Source organism: Sarcophilus harrisii, chromosome 3 (assembly GCF_902635505.1).
Source record: "Sarcophilus harrisii chromosome 3, mSarHar1.11, whole genome shotgun sequence".
Classification (NCBI taxonomy): Eukaryota; Metazoa; Chordata; class Mammalia; order Dasyuromorphia; family Dasyuridae; genus Sarcophilus; species Sarcophilus harrisii.
This window is the reverse complement of record NC_045428.1, coordinates 471721144-471735675: the sequence shown is the minus strand read 5'-3', so window position 1 is coordinate 471735675 and position 14532 is coordinate 471721144.

Here is a 14532-nt window from a genome sequence, read left to right as displayed (position 1 = left end):
AGATTATAAATAAATTAGAAGAACATAGGATAGTTTACCTCTCAGACCTGTGGAGGACTAAAGAATTTGTGACCAAAGATCTAGAGAACATTATTGATCACAAAATAGAAAATTTTGATTATATTAAGTTAAAAAGGTTTGTACAAACAAAACTAATGCAGACAAGATTAGAAGGAAAGCAATAAAATAGGAAAACATTTTTACATTTAAAGGTTTGGATAAAGTACTCATTTCCTATATATATGTGTGTATATATATATATATATATATATAGAGAGAGAGAGAGAGAGAGAGAGAAAGAGAGAGAGAGAGAGAGAGAGAGAGAGAGAGAATTGACTCAAATTTATGAGAAACCAAGCCATTCTCCAATGGATAAATGATCAAAGGATGTGAACAGACAATTTTCAGATAAAGAAATTGAAATTATTTCTATGAAAAGGTGCTTCAAATCATTATTGAGCAGAAAAATGCAAATTAATACAACTCTGAGATGCCACTACACACCTGTCAGATTGGCTAAGATGACAGGAAAACATAATGATGAATGTTGGAGGGGATGTTAGAAAACTGGGACACTGATACATTGTTGGTGGAATTGTGAATGCATCCAACCATTCTGGAGAGCAATTTGGAACTATGCACACAAAGTTATCTGTGCATACCCTTTTACCCAGCCCTATTAATACTGGGCTCATATCCCAAAAAGATCTTAAAGAAGGGAAAAGGACACACGTGTGCAAAAATGTTTGTGGCAGCATTTTTTATAATGGCTTGAAACTGAAAATTGAATGGATGCCCATCACTTGAAGAATGGCTGAATAAATTGTGGTATATGAATGTTTTGGAATATTATTGTTCTGTAAGAAATGGCCAGCGGCATGATTTTAGATAGATTTGGAGACTTACATGAATTGGTGCTAAGTGAAATGAGCAGAACCAGTTGATCATCATACACAGCAACAAGACTATACAATGATCAACTCTGATGGGTGTGGCTCTCTTCAACAATGAGATGATTCACACGAGTTCCAACTGTTAAATAATGAAGAGAATCAGCTACACTCAGAGGGAGAACTATGGGAAATGAGTGTGGACCACAGCAGAGCATTTCCAGTCTTTCTGTTATTATTTGCTTAATTATGTTTTTCCTTCTCAGGTTTTTTCTTTCTTTCTAGATTCAGTTTTTCTTGTGCTCCAAGATAACTGTATAAATATATATACATATATTGGATTTAACATGTACTTTAACATTTAACATGTATTAGACCATCGTCATCTAGGCAAAGGGATGGGGGGAAGGAAGGGAAAAGTTGGAAGAGAAAATTTTGTAAGGGTCAAAGTTGAAAATTACCTATGTACATGTTTTGTAAATAAAAAGCTATAATAAAAAATCCATTTTTCACCTTTAGATAGTGATCCCACTAGAAAAACCCCAAGTAACATTGATCCACAACTTCAGAATTATCATCTAATGAGAAAAAAATAATTCAAACTTCCAGACAAAAGCAATTCAAATATCAAATAGTAACAATCAAAATTACTCAGGATACTGATAGGCTTCTACAATAAAAGATCTGAGGGTTTAAAATAGCATATTCCAGAAGGTAAAGGACCTGGGGATGGAACAAAGAATTAACTACCCAGTGACACTGAGCATTATCTTTCAGGGAAGGATATGGATCTTCAATAAAGTAAGAGGTTTCAATCATGTCTATTGAATAAGATAAACAGAATTTATCATGTTCTGATTAGCTTTCTGGAGGTCCTCTGAAAGGGCCTTGGTCTCAGCACAATAATTACCATGAGGATGGACAAGAATAGAGTTCAAAGTCGTTATTGTCTCCTTCACAATTGGTATCTGTCATAGTCTGACCCAGTCTCAGTTTGAACCAGTTTTATCCAGCAGTCTGACAGTTTGCCAGTTTCAACCAATCTTAGTCTGAGTCTGACTTTTTCCCCAGTTCTCCTTAAATACCCTATTAAAATTACATCATTACAATATACTAAGTATAAGCCAATCTAGAGTGATTATGTCATTATATTAAACAAGAGTGATTATATCATTATACATACTAGATATATGTCTCCATCTAGTGATATAGACATATAAATCACTCTAAAGGTTAGAGTGAACTAGAGAACCATTATCTCATCAGTACCACTGAGTTAACACCTTGTTTCAAGTATACTTCTTTCAAGTGTACTTCTCCAAAGTTCAGCCCTCTACAAGAACTAAACAAAAAAAATTGATATTTGAAAACAAAACTTCAAATACAAAAACTTCAATACAATGTAAACAATTTGGAAAAAATAAGAACAAAGTAGTCCTGCCAAATTCCTTCTGTGACACAAATATAATACTAATACCTAAACCAGGATGAGCCAAAACAGAGAAAGAAAAATCACACAACAATTTACCTAATGAAAATCAATTCAAAACAATAATATGCAATTTATAAGCAGGAAAACGCACTATGACCAAATGGGATTTATACCAGAAATGCAGGGCTGGTTCAATAACAGGAAAACTATTACCATAACTGAACATATCAATAACAAAACCAACAGAAATAACAAGATAATCTGAAAAGATGCAGAAAAAAAAATTTTGACAAAATACTGCACCCATGCCTATTAAAAACATGAGAGAACATAGGGATAAAGGGAGCTTTCCTTAAAATAATAAGCAGTATTTATCTAAAAGCAACAGTAACATTATATTTTGTTGAATGTAATTTTCATTGCATTGTGGACTGAAAAGGATGCATTTACTATTTCTTCCTTACTGCATTTGAGTTTGAGGTTGTAATGTCCTAATATATGGTCAATTTTTGTATAGGTTCCATGAACTGCTGAAAATAAAGTGTACTCCTTTCTGTATCCATTTAGTTTTCTCCAGAGATCTATCATATCTAACTTTTCTAGTATTCTATTTACTTCTTTGACTTCTTTCTTATTTATTTTGTGGTTTGATTTATCTAATTCTGAGAGTACAAGGTTGAGATCTCCCACTATTATCGTTTTGCTGTCTATTTCTTCTTGCAGCTCTCTTAATTTCTCTTTTAAGAATTTAGATGCTATACCACTTGATACATATATGTTTAATATGGATATTGCTTCATTATCTACGCTACCCTTTAGCAAGATATAATGCCTTTCCTTTTCTCTTGTATTTAGGTCAAATTTTGCTTTTGCTTGATCTGAAATCAGGAAGGCTTTTTTGACTTCACCTGAAACATAGTAGACTCTGCTCCAACATTTTACCTTTACTCTCTATGCATCTCCTTGGTTCAAGTGTGTTTCCTATAAAAAGCATATTGTAGGATTCTGGCTTTTAATCCGTTTTTCTAACCACTTCCTCTTTGGGGGAATTTACCCCATTCACATTTATGGTTAAAATTACCAATTCTATATTACTTGCCATCTTGTTAACCCCTGTTTATGCTTTTCTCCCTTCCTTCTTCTTTACCCCCCTCCCCAGTATAAATTTGTGAGTACCATTTGCTTCTTACAGCCCTCTCTTATTAGTATCCCTCCCCCTGCCTTAGAGTTCCTTCCCCTATCTTACTCCTTTTCCTCACAGATTCTGTATTCCCTTCTGCTTAGCTGATTCCTTCCCTTTTCCCTTTTCCCTTCTCACCTTTCAATGAGTTGGGAGAAGTTTCATCATAAATTGAATATGTTTATTTTTTTTTCTTTAAGCCAATTCTGATGGCAGTAAGATACCCACTATATTCATCCCCCTCCATTCTTTCTCTCAGATATAAGAGGTTTCCTTTGCCTCTTCATGGGATGTAGTACCCCACTTTACCCTTTTTCTGGTACAATTTCTTTTCCACCTCTAATTTCTAGAACAAGGTATACATGTACTCTTTGCATATTTTTATAGCAGAAATATAGTTCCCAAGATTTCTTTTTACCTTTTAGGTTTCTCTTGAGTTCTATATTTGTAGATCAAACTTTTTGTTAAGTTCTGTTTTTTCATCAAAATTTGGTGAAATTTGCTTATTTCATTGAATGTCCATCTTTTTCCCTGGAAAAAGCTGCTCATTCTTCCTGGGTAAGTTATTTTTGGTTACATACCGAGTTCTTTAGCCTTTCGGAATATCATATTCCAGACCCTTCGATCCTTTAATGTGGACACTGATAGATCCTGGTGGACACTGATAGATCCTGGGTAATCCTTATTGTGACTCCTCTATATTTGAATTGGGTTTTTCTAGCCATTTGCAGTATTTTTTCCTTCATCTGATGGTTCTGGCATTTGGCCACTATACGTCTTGGTGTTTTGATTTTAGGAGTAATGTTTTTCTTTAGTCTGATAGTTCTGAAATTTAGCCACAATATTCCTTGGAGTTTTTATTTTAGGATCTCTTTCAGAAGGTGTTCAATGAATTCTTTCAATGCTTCTTTTACCTTCTGATTCTATTACATCTGATCAGTTCTTTTGTATGATTTCCTGTAAAATAGTATCTAGCCTCTTTTTTTCATCATACTTTTCACGAAGTCCAATAATCTTCAAATTACCTCTCCCAAATCTATTTTCCCAGTCTGTTGTTTTGCCAAGAAGATATTTGACATTTTTTTTATTTTTTCATTTTTTTTTTTGTTTTGCTTTACTGATTCTTGATGTCTCAATGATAATTCATTTGTATTTGTTCAGTTCTGATTTTTCATGAGTTATTTTCTTCATTAGCTTTTTTTACTTCTTTTTGTATATGTTCAATTGAGTTTTTAAATGAGTTGTTTTTCTCTGTGGAATTTTTTTCCATTTCATTATTTTTAGTGAGTTATTTTCTTTTTCCAATTCATAAATCCTATTTCCTGGGAGTTCTTTATCCTTATCAATTCACAAATTCTCTTTCCCTGCACTCCCTGTGAGTTCTTTACCTTTTCAAATTCACATTTCAGGAATTTGTTTTCTTTTTCCACTTTATGAATTTTTTTCCTTAAGTAAATTATATGTTTTTTCCATTCTCTCTTGCAGAGCTTCTCTTTCCTTTCCTTATTTTTCTTCTAGCTCTCTTTTTAAGATCTTTTATAATTTCTTCTAGGACAGTCTTATGTGATGGGGACCAGGTTATATCCCCCTTTGGGGTTGTCTGGAGACTGGCTGCTATTAGTCTCCTCAGGGTTGAAAACTTGCTCTCTTTTTGTATAGAAGCTGTAGATGGTTAGCATTTACTTGGCTTTTTTACTCAAAATTTTTTTTAAAAGTCCTTAGGATCTGGCTTCAGGGTAAGGAGGTTCCCAGCTTCCTCTGCAGAGCAGGAATAGATATATGGACAGTAGCTGTTCTGCAAATGGGCCACTAAGAGTGGTTGAGCTGAAGTGCTTTGGGAAGAGCCCTGAACCAGAAGTGTCTCTGCCCTGGCAGAACCCTGCTGTGAGGATCAGCAGCTGCCCTGGGAAGAGCCCCACTCTAGAAGTATCTCTGCCCTGGGAAGTGTAACCACACTGGGGAATTTCTATAGCCCTGGGCAGAGCCCTCCTGCTGTGCAGATTTGTGCCTTCCCTGGGCTGAGCCCCCCTGCCTTACAGAAGTGTGACTGCCCCAGGCAAAAGCCCAGTGCTGCAGAATGAGGCTGCACAGCTGTGCTGTGGTCTGTGCTGAGTTACTTCTGGTGTTGGTCAGGTGTAGCCAGATCCTATTAGAGTCTGGTATTTTTTGGAGTACACTCTATCTTTGGCTTTAACTTCTCTGCGGATCTACTGTTTTGCAACTAAAGCAGAGAAGCTAACCTATGGTAGAGTGTGTCCTGCAAATTCTCCACCCTCAGAGACCACTCTCACCCTGGTCCACTCAGTTTCTAGCCTCTGTGTTCTGCCTCCCTGCCTGTGTTGACCTTTTCCCTCCAATCAGGACAAACCTCTTCTGGCAATCTTCCAGATTATCTTGGACTAGTAATTTGTTGTACTCCCAGTATTTGTGGATTTTACCAGTCAAGCACTATTTTTGAGGCTGAATTTGGTAATTAGTAGTGAGGATAGCATGTAACTCAGAATGACGTGTATGTCTTCTCCTCCATCTTGGCTCTATCCCCCTGCCCCAATTGTATTTTTTAAGGAATTGCCTTCTTTTCCCATGCTGTTGATTTTTCTCTTACATACTTCTCATTTCTTTTATCATTTTTTGTTCTATCTCTCTTATTTATCTTTTAAAATCTTTTATGAGTACTTCCAAGAAAGCTTTTTGAGCTTCAGAACAATTCATAACACTGTTTGAGACTTCCTCTGTTGACATAGTCTCCTTATCTGAGTTGGCGTTTTGGTCTCTTTGTCATCATAGTAACTTTCTACGTTTATGGTTCTTTTTTGTTTCTTGATCAATTTCCTTCCTTTTCTTTTGGTATTTCTCCTTTTTAAAAGTTTTTTTGATTGAGCTCTGCTCCTGGGGAAAAGAGGGTGCTGTCTCAAGCTCCCTGAACAACTCTGAGCCTTGTGTTTGACCACAGTGGCTTTTTGTGTTTGCAGGGAGTAACTTTATTTGCTGTTTCCAAGTGTCAGGATCATTGTCTTCTGACCTTGCTTTGGAGGCTCCCCCACTGGTCTGCTCCTCTTGCAGATTTGCTGTGATTAAAATCATCTTACTGTCTTTCCCAGACTTCCATTTGAGCTGGGCTGAACACCCTTTCACCCTAGTGAGAGTGACCTTTCTTGAAGTTTTTCCAATCTGTCTTGAACTGAAGAGTGGTTTTATTCCATCTAATTGTGTTCAAAGGCTTGATTTCATGGGTTTTTGAGGGAAACTTGGAAAGTTTGAACAGTTTCCTGGCTTCTCTCTGCAATCTTGGCTCCACTCAGGAAGTTCTATGCACAAATTTTGATGAAAGATTAATCAATGGACTAAACCTTCCTATTCATATCCTAGATAATTCTTCACATGTGAGAAAAGCCAGTACTGGAATTATAGCTTTTTAATGAACATCACATGGAAATTCAGTTTTCTTATTCTTTCTGTTTCATTGCTTTAAGTCAATACAAGTTCACTTAACACTTTTATTCCGTAAGCAAAGTCATGTGCATAATATTTTGTTCTTAATAACTTCCATTAGTGCAAGTAATAATCTTAGGTAATTTTTTTTAATAGCCTCAAAATCAGTTTCTATTATTCACTTAAATTCTATATTTAGAAAAGCATATTTAATTATCTTATTGTTTTAATAGACAAACCTAAATTCTGGAAAGTCATCATCTCAACATATGCTTTGCAAGTTTTCCATGACATTAGAGAGTAAGTGTGTTACAGCATAGCATACACTTTATTAAATGGTCAGAGTACCTCAGTTTTTATCTAGCCCTCACCACTAGCTATCTGTTTGAGTATTTAAATATCACAGACATCATTTGAAACACAGAAATGTGATCATTTGTAATTTTAGAGATTTGGACTAGATGACTTGTATATTATGTTTAAGCTCTGCATTTCTCCTGCTAATTCTGATAAGGAATTATAAAAAAGGTATCTGAAACAAAGCATTTAGGAAGGACCCTGTTAAAAGTCATCTCTTTTAGAGACAAATGTTCTTTAGTTTGCAATTTTTGCTATTTTATATTGTTATTCTAATATACTGCACATACTTAGTACTGGTAAACTAGAAATTTTCCTCCTGTGCTTCCAATGAACTTCAGATTTCACCCAAAGCTTTCATTCTTCATGAAATATAAATTATATTTTCTTTTTTACAACAGCATTTGTGGCTAACAAAGTAATTTCACACATTATTTTTGTATAGATACTTTTACATATTGTGAGTCTTTAAAGAAGTGAGATGCATAAAAAGGAAATATTTCCTCTAGCATTTTGGTGATGGTGAAGGGAGGGCTTCATGTTATAGGTTTCAAACTCACTTAGTGTTAGAATCCTAGTGTTAACTCAATGGAATTGAAACAATGCTTATTGGTTCACACATTAGAGCAAATCCTTACAAGATATTAAGTCATTACTATTGACAGAAACAATGGTTAAGTTAACACCTTTGAAAGTTTACACATTAGCTCACACATTAGTTCACATGTTTGGAAGATTTAAGGGTTCAGTATGAGGTATCTAAATTCACACCTCCCATAATCCCACTCTCAGAGGAGGAGTCAACCTTTGAGTTTACATCTCTAAAAGAGCATAAAAATAGCTGAGCTCAGTCAAGAGAGTTCAATTGAAAAGATTGAGAGGGGAGCATAAGCTGGAGATTGAGAAGCCATGGTCAGAGTTGAACTAGAGGCAGAAGCTGGAAGAGCTAAAAGACAAGCTACAAGAGCTCTTGCAACCAAGAAGGGAGATACACCTCTAAGAAAGCTAACCGGGCCCAAGGAAAGATAAGACTTGGAAGGAGAAAATATATGTTTGGATTTTATCAGCTGGCTGCATTTGAAGTGATTATTACATTGAACTGAAACTAAGGCTGCCTGCAGAAAACTTCCCCAAGAAACCTGCTCCCAGAAAGAACGATCATATCATACAAAAGAAGAGAACACCACAACTTAGAACCAAGGTTTAGAAAATAGGCCATTTTTGAGGATACTAGCATCATCTGTGGCAGCCATTATTTGTTTCTTGTGAGTTGCATGTCCCACAAATTATGTGATTTGATACAAATAAGAGGCTTCTTATTACAAAGGTTTGTCAATATAAGCAAAAGAAGGGCAGGAAAAAAATAATTTCAACATCAAAGAAAACATGACTGTCATTTATTGATGATATCAGGAGTCCCTAAAGCATGCTAGCTCATGATGAAAGGTTTCATTGAATGTATCATGCTACTGAGATTTTGCTACTTCTCTATACAGGCAATTTGGGAATAAACAAATAAAAGCTGATGTCTACTAGTATCAGTTTTCTGCTGCTTGATTCCCTGTGCTATGACATTTTATTGTGTTGGGTATTGAGGATAGTAATAATTAAAAGGGTTTTCATTTCTGTGTTTCTGTCTAGGAAGCAGCAAATTAATACTTTCTCCAAAATATATGTGGTTTGGTGGGGACATGGTAAGCATTGTAGGAGGCCAATTTTGTTTCTTATCAAAACAATGGCAAAGGGTTTCAATGTTGGAAACATTTGTTAATCTAACTGAAACTAGCAAACATGTGCAAAGGCATTAAACCTGGAGGAAAAATGTTTCTTTGTGGATCCTCACAGAAATATAAAAGGAGCTAAGTGAAAGCTTAGCTACATTAATTATCATCCAAAATTGTCACACAACAGAGATCTGGGAACCAAACTTTATAATCTGTAGGTTTGTTGTGTAGCTCAGAATGTTTGTTGTCATTCAATAGACTTTTCTAATGCCAGTACCCATTAGATAGAGGAGGGGAGAGTGAGAAGAAGTATGAAAAGGTCATGGGAAATTTAAGGGGAAAAAAAAGGATATTTCTACTTTCAGATAGCTTCTTGACTTATTTTAAAATAATAAAAACAGAAACAAAAATATTTCTTATGTACATTTTGTATAAAATGTTAGCTGCAACTAACTTAATATATATTTTTGCTTGTGTAGAATAGTAATGACCTTCCCCACTCACCCACCCAAACTGAAATAAGAGGCTGTCAAGGTAGAAAAGCAAAAAGAATTTATGATGATCTTATGAGAAAGGACATATCCCAACAGACAAAGTTTCATCAGTAAAGCGGTGTGAAGTGTATAACACAGAGAGATTATATAGCCCTATTGTGGAATTCCCTCACCCCCTTATGACCTTTTCTCCTATTGGGTGGAAAGTCCAGGTTCATACTCTATTAAAACATAGCCAGGGACTAAGAAAAAGGAAGTTAATGATATTAGCCAATAAAACATTGTATCATATTAAGAACTTACTGCTAATAGATCAAAAAGGACAGAAGGAACAGGATGGAAATGTGTTTTTATCTAAGGTAAGTAAACATCTGCTGCTTTTGGCTCTAGCACAACTTGTTATTGCAAAGTTTCAAGTTATAATTAGAATATAGATCAAGGCTACATTCTTATGACAGAAGTCTTCATTCACTTTATCCCATTCATTGCTCTATTTCAGAGTACAGAATTAAATTTATTACATTGTATTTGGGTACGAAAATGGATATTAAAATAAATCAGCTGAACTGGAAATTAAGAGACTTGATCACTTTTCCCCTTTCCTATTACTAGTCCCCAATCTTGTGCTTGTTGTGTAAACTTTTGACAAAATCACAGAATTCTACATTAAAAGGGAAGAAAATTTAGCATCCATAGAGTTTTATTCATACCTAGGAGGGGAAATTCTTCTATGTTTACTCAGCAACTGATCCTCTAAGTTTGCTGGAAGATATTAAGTAAAGTAGAACCCTCAGGCAGCTAGATCACATAGTAGATAAGATATTGAATTAGAGGTCTAGAAGAACTTAGATTATATCCTCTGTCAGTTGATTCTCCCTTACCATGCACCCATCATGAAATCTTACATCAGTCATTTAAATTATTTTCCTGTGCTTCATTTTTTAAAGGAAAATATGGATATCTTGGAATTTGAGGTGCATTCCAGTCCTAGCCATGATACTCTATACCAGTGATATCATAAAGAAAATTTATTTTACTTCTAGGTAGCTCTAAATATCAAAATGTTATATCAAAGTATTTTGCTTTCATCAACTTTATCTTTCTCCTCTGAATCTTTTACCTATTACCATAGATTTGACCACTGTGGGCTACCAGATCATATTCAACTAACATGAAAGCTTAGTTGAAATCAGGAATAATGATTCTATAGAAATTCTCTATAAGGAATTTGTTTCTTTACTTATAACATAAAAGGGATGGATCAGATGATCTCAGATATTCCAGTGGTTTATATTTTTATTTCATTTTTCATGAAGTCTTCATTATGATTATCAAAATTATAGTTTGTTGTGAGAAAGAAAGCAGGGCACAAATGATGAGAACTAGTTTCCAAATAAAGCTGTTTAGTCTTGACTATTATGCATAGGACAATAATTAACTATTCATTGTTTCATTGATATATAACAATATAACAAAATCCTTAATTTCATCAGGAGAGGTTTAGATTAGGTATCATTTGTGGTTCTTTTCAATAATAGTGTGTTTCAAGCCAATTCCAATGTTCTTGTGATGAAGGGAGCCTTTTACAGTCAAAAAGAGGACCATGGGAACTGAGTGTGAATCACAACCTAGCATTTTCAATCTTTTTGTTGTTGTTTGCTTGCATTTTATTTTCTTTCTCATTTCTATTTTCTTTTTTATCTGATTTTATCTGTGCAGCAAGATAATTATATAAATATATATATACATATATTATATTTAACATATATTTTTACCATGTTTAACCTATACTGGATTGCTTCCCATCTAGGGAAAGGACTGGGGTAAGGGAGTGAAAAATTGGAACATAGGGATTTGCAAGAGTCATTGTTGAAAAATTGTCCATGCATATGTTTTGAAAAAAAAACTTTAATAAAAATAAGAATTATACTAGTTGTTTTGTATTCAAAGATAAAAAATTAAACATTCCCTTTGCTCAAGGTGCTATTCAACTGAACATAAATGTATATATACTGAGTATTCTATACTAATATTCTACTGAATGTAAATGTATATACATATATATGTATGTAAGTAAAGGATAGGCATAAAGCAAAAGACAATAAGTAAGTTGGTGATTTCATTGATATAAGAAAATATTTATTGAAGAAACTCCTCTAACAATGTTACTGAGGAATTCTCTGCAATTTACAGAATTAGTTGCCTGGAACATCAAGAGTAAAAATTATTTGTCAAATGTCACAAATGTAGAGGCAGAACTTTGATTAGAGTGTTTTCTTATTTCAAGGCCAATTTCCATTGCATCAACAAAATCTCCAAATAAAGCAAATGAAAAAGAATATAGAAAAGCAATCAGCATGAGAAACTCTGGTGAAAGAATCAATAAATATTTCTCCCACAAATTGGTGCTAAAGATAAATTTTAAAGGAAGCTAGAGATTACACGAGACAGAAAGAGGAAAAAAAAAACAATAATATGTGGGTAGATCGCAGTTCAATTTTTCCTTATTAAAATGTTTAGATGTTAATAACTTATTTTATGGTTTTGGCATAATTTTTAATAAAACTAATTTGTGCCTAAGTTGCTAGGGTTAGCCTGATGCTCAGGGAGTAAGGATGCTCTTTAGTTAGAGCTAGAAATGAGCATATTTTAGATGCCTCCAGAAAAGGGAGCCCTGGCTAGAAAATGAGACATTACTAACTTTTTTTAATTTGTTGTCTTTTGATTTTGTTTGATGTTTAAGAAGAATTTAATATTTAAACTTATCCATGTGAAACCAGAAAAGCAATTCTAAAAAAGGATTCAGTGCTACAGGAGGAAAAAGTTATGAAAATACATCATCTCTAGAGCAGTCATCTCTCCCCTAGTCAATTCTCTTTGTCTCTTATTCAGAGTTTTAAACTCTTTTGGCAACATCTCCCTACAGATACTATTGTTTTGTTTTAGTTTTTGTTCATTTAAATATTTCATTTTAACTTAAAAAAATTTGCGATGATTTTTTTTTTGCCTTGATGAATCCCTCAATACTTATTGTGAAAAGAAAATAAATGTGGTATCAATTATGCCTGAGAAATCATGCAAAATATATTTGCATGATAACTATATTCAGAAAAAGAAAGAAAGTGAAAAAAATGAATCCATGAGCTTTCAGTATGGAAGTTAATAGTATTTTTCACCATAAATCATTTCAAATTATCTTGCATAATTGCACTTTTTAATTGCAATACTATTTTATTTTTCCAAATGCATGTGAAGATAATTTTCAACATTCATCTCTTTAAAATTTTTCTCCCACTCTGTTCCCTTCCCTGTCCTCAAGACATCAAGCAATCTGATATCGGTTATAATATGTGAAATTATTTTTTTAAATAATGACTTTTTATTTTCAAAATATATGTAAAGATAGTTTTCAATATTCACCTTTGCAGAGCCTTGTATTTTCAATTTTTTCTTCCTTCCCTTCCCCTAACCACCCCAGACAACAAGTAATGCAATCAATATATGTTAAGCATGTGCAATTCTTCTATTCATATTTACACAATTATCTTGCTGCACAAGAAAAATCAGATCAAAAAGGAAAAAAAATGAGAAAGAAAACAAAAAGCATATAAACAACAACAAAATGGTGAAAATGTTGTGTGGTGATCCATATTCAGTCCCCACAGTCCTCTTTCTGGAGGCAGATGACTCTCTACATCACAAGCCTATTGGAATTGGCCAGAATCACCTCAATGTTGAAAAAAGTCATGTCCATTAGAGGTGATCATCATATAATCTTGTTACTATATATAATATTCTTTTGGTTCTGTTCACTTCGCTTAACATCAGTTCATACAAGTCTCTCCAGACCTTTCAGAAATCATCCCATTGATCATTTATTAGAACAATGATATTCCATAAAATTCAAGCCATTCTCCAACTGATGAGCATCCACATAGTTTCCAGTTCCTTGCCACTACAAAAAGGGTTGCTACAAATATTATGGCACATGTAGGTCTTTCCCCATTTTTATGATCTCTTTGGGATACAGGCCCAGTAGAGATACTGCTGCATCAAAAGTTATGGACATTTTGTTACCCTTGGGGTACAATTCCAAATTGTTCTTCAGAATGGTTGGATCAGTTCATAACTTCAGCAAAAATGAATTAATGATCCAGCTCTCCCTTTGCTCTCTAACATTTATTATCTTTTTTCTATCATTTAAGCCAATCTGAGAGATGCATGTGACAGTGCCTCAGTCAGTTATTGAGTTATTTGAGGAGTGGTTTTATTCACACTGCTGGGATTAGAAACTGGCCTGAGGGTGTTTGAAACCAGCCAAAAAGAGAAAAGATGTATCCCCTTTCTTCATTTCTCTTCATTTACATTTTTCTAATCAATAGTGATTTAGAATACTTTTTCATATGACTAGACATGGTTTTAATTTCTTCATCTGAAAATTGTCTGTTCATATCCTTTGACTATTTGTCAATTGAAGAATGGCTTGTAGTCTTATAAATTTGCATCATCTTTTAAAATGAGGCCTTTATCAGAATTCTTGGATATAAACAAACAAACAAACAAAATCCCCCAGTTTTCTGCTTAGCTTCTAGTCTTCTGTTTATTGGTTTTGTTTATATAAAACCTTTTAAATTTAATATAATCAAAATTATCCATTTTGCATTTCATACTGTAATCTAAATCTTTGGACATAAATCCCTTCCTTCTCCATAGATCTGAAAGAGAGATTATCCTGTGCTCTTATAATTTGCTTATATTACCACTCTTTATTTTTTACCTTGGTATGGGGTATTAGGTGGTGGTCAATGCATAGTTTCTGTCACACTATTTTGTAATTTTTCCAGAAATTTTTTGTTAGATAGTGAGTTCTTATCCCTGAAGCTGGGGTCACTGGATTTTTCAAATACTAAATTACATAATTGTTGATTGTTGTGTCTTGTGAACCTAAACCTATTCTTCTCATGAATCACTCTATTACAAATGGTTTTGATAACTGCTGCTTTATAATTTAGTTTTAGGTCTG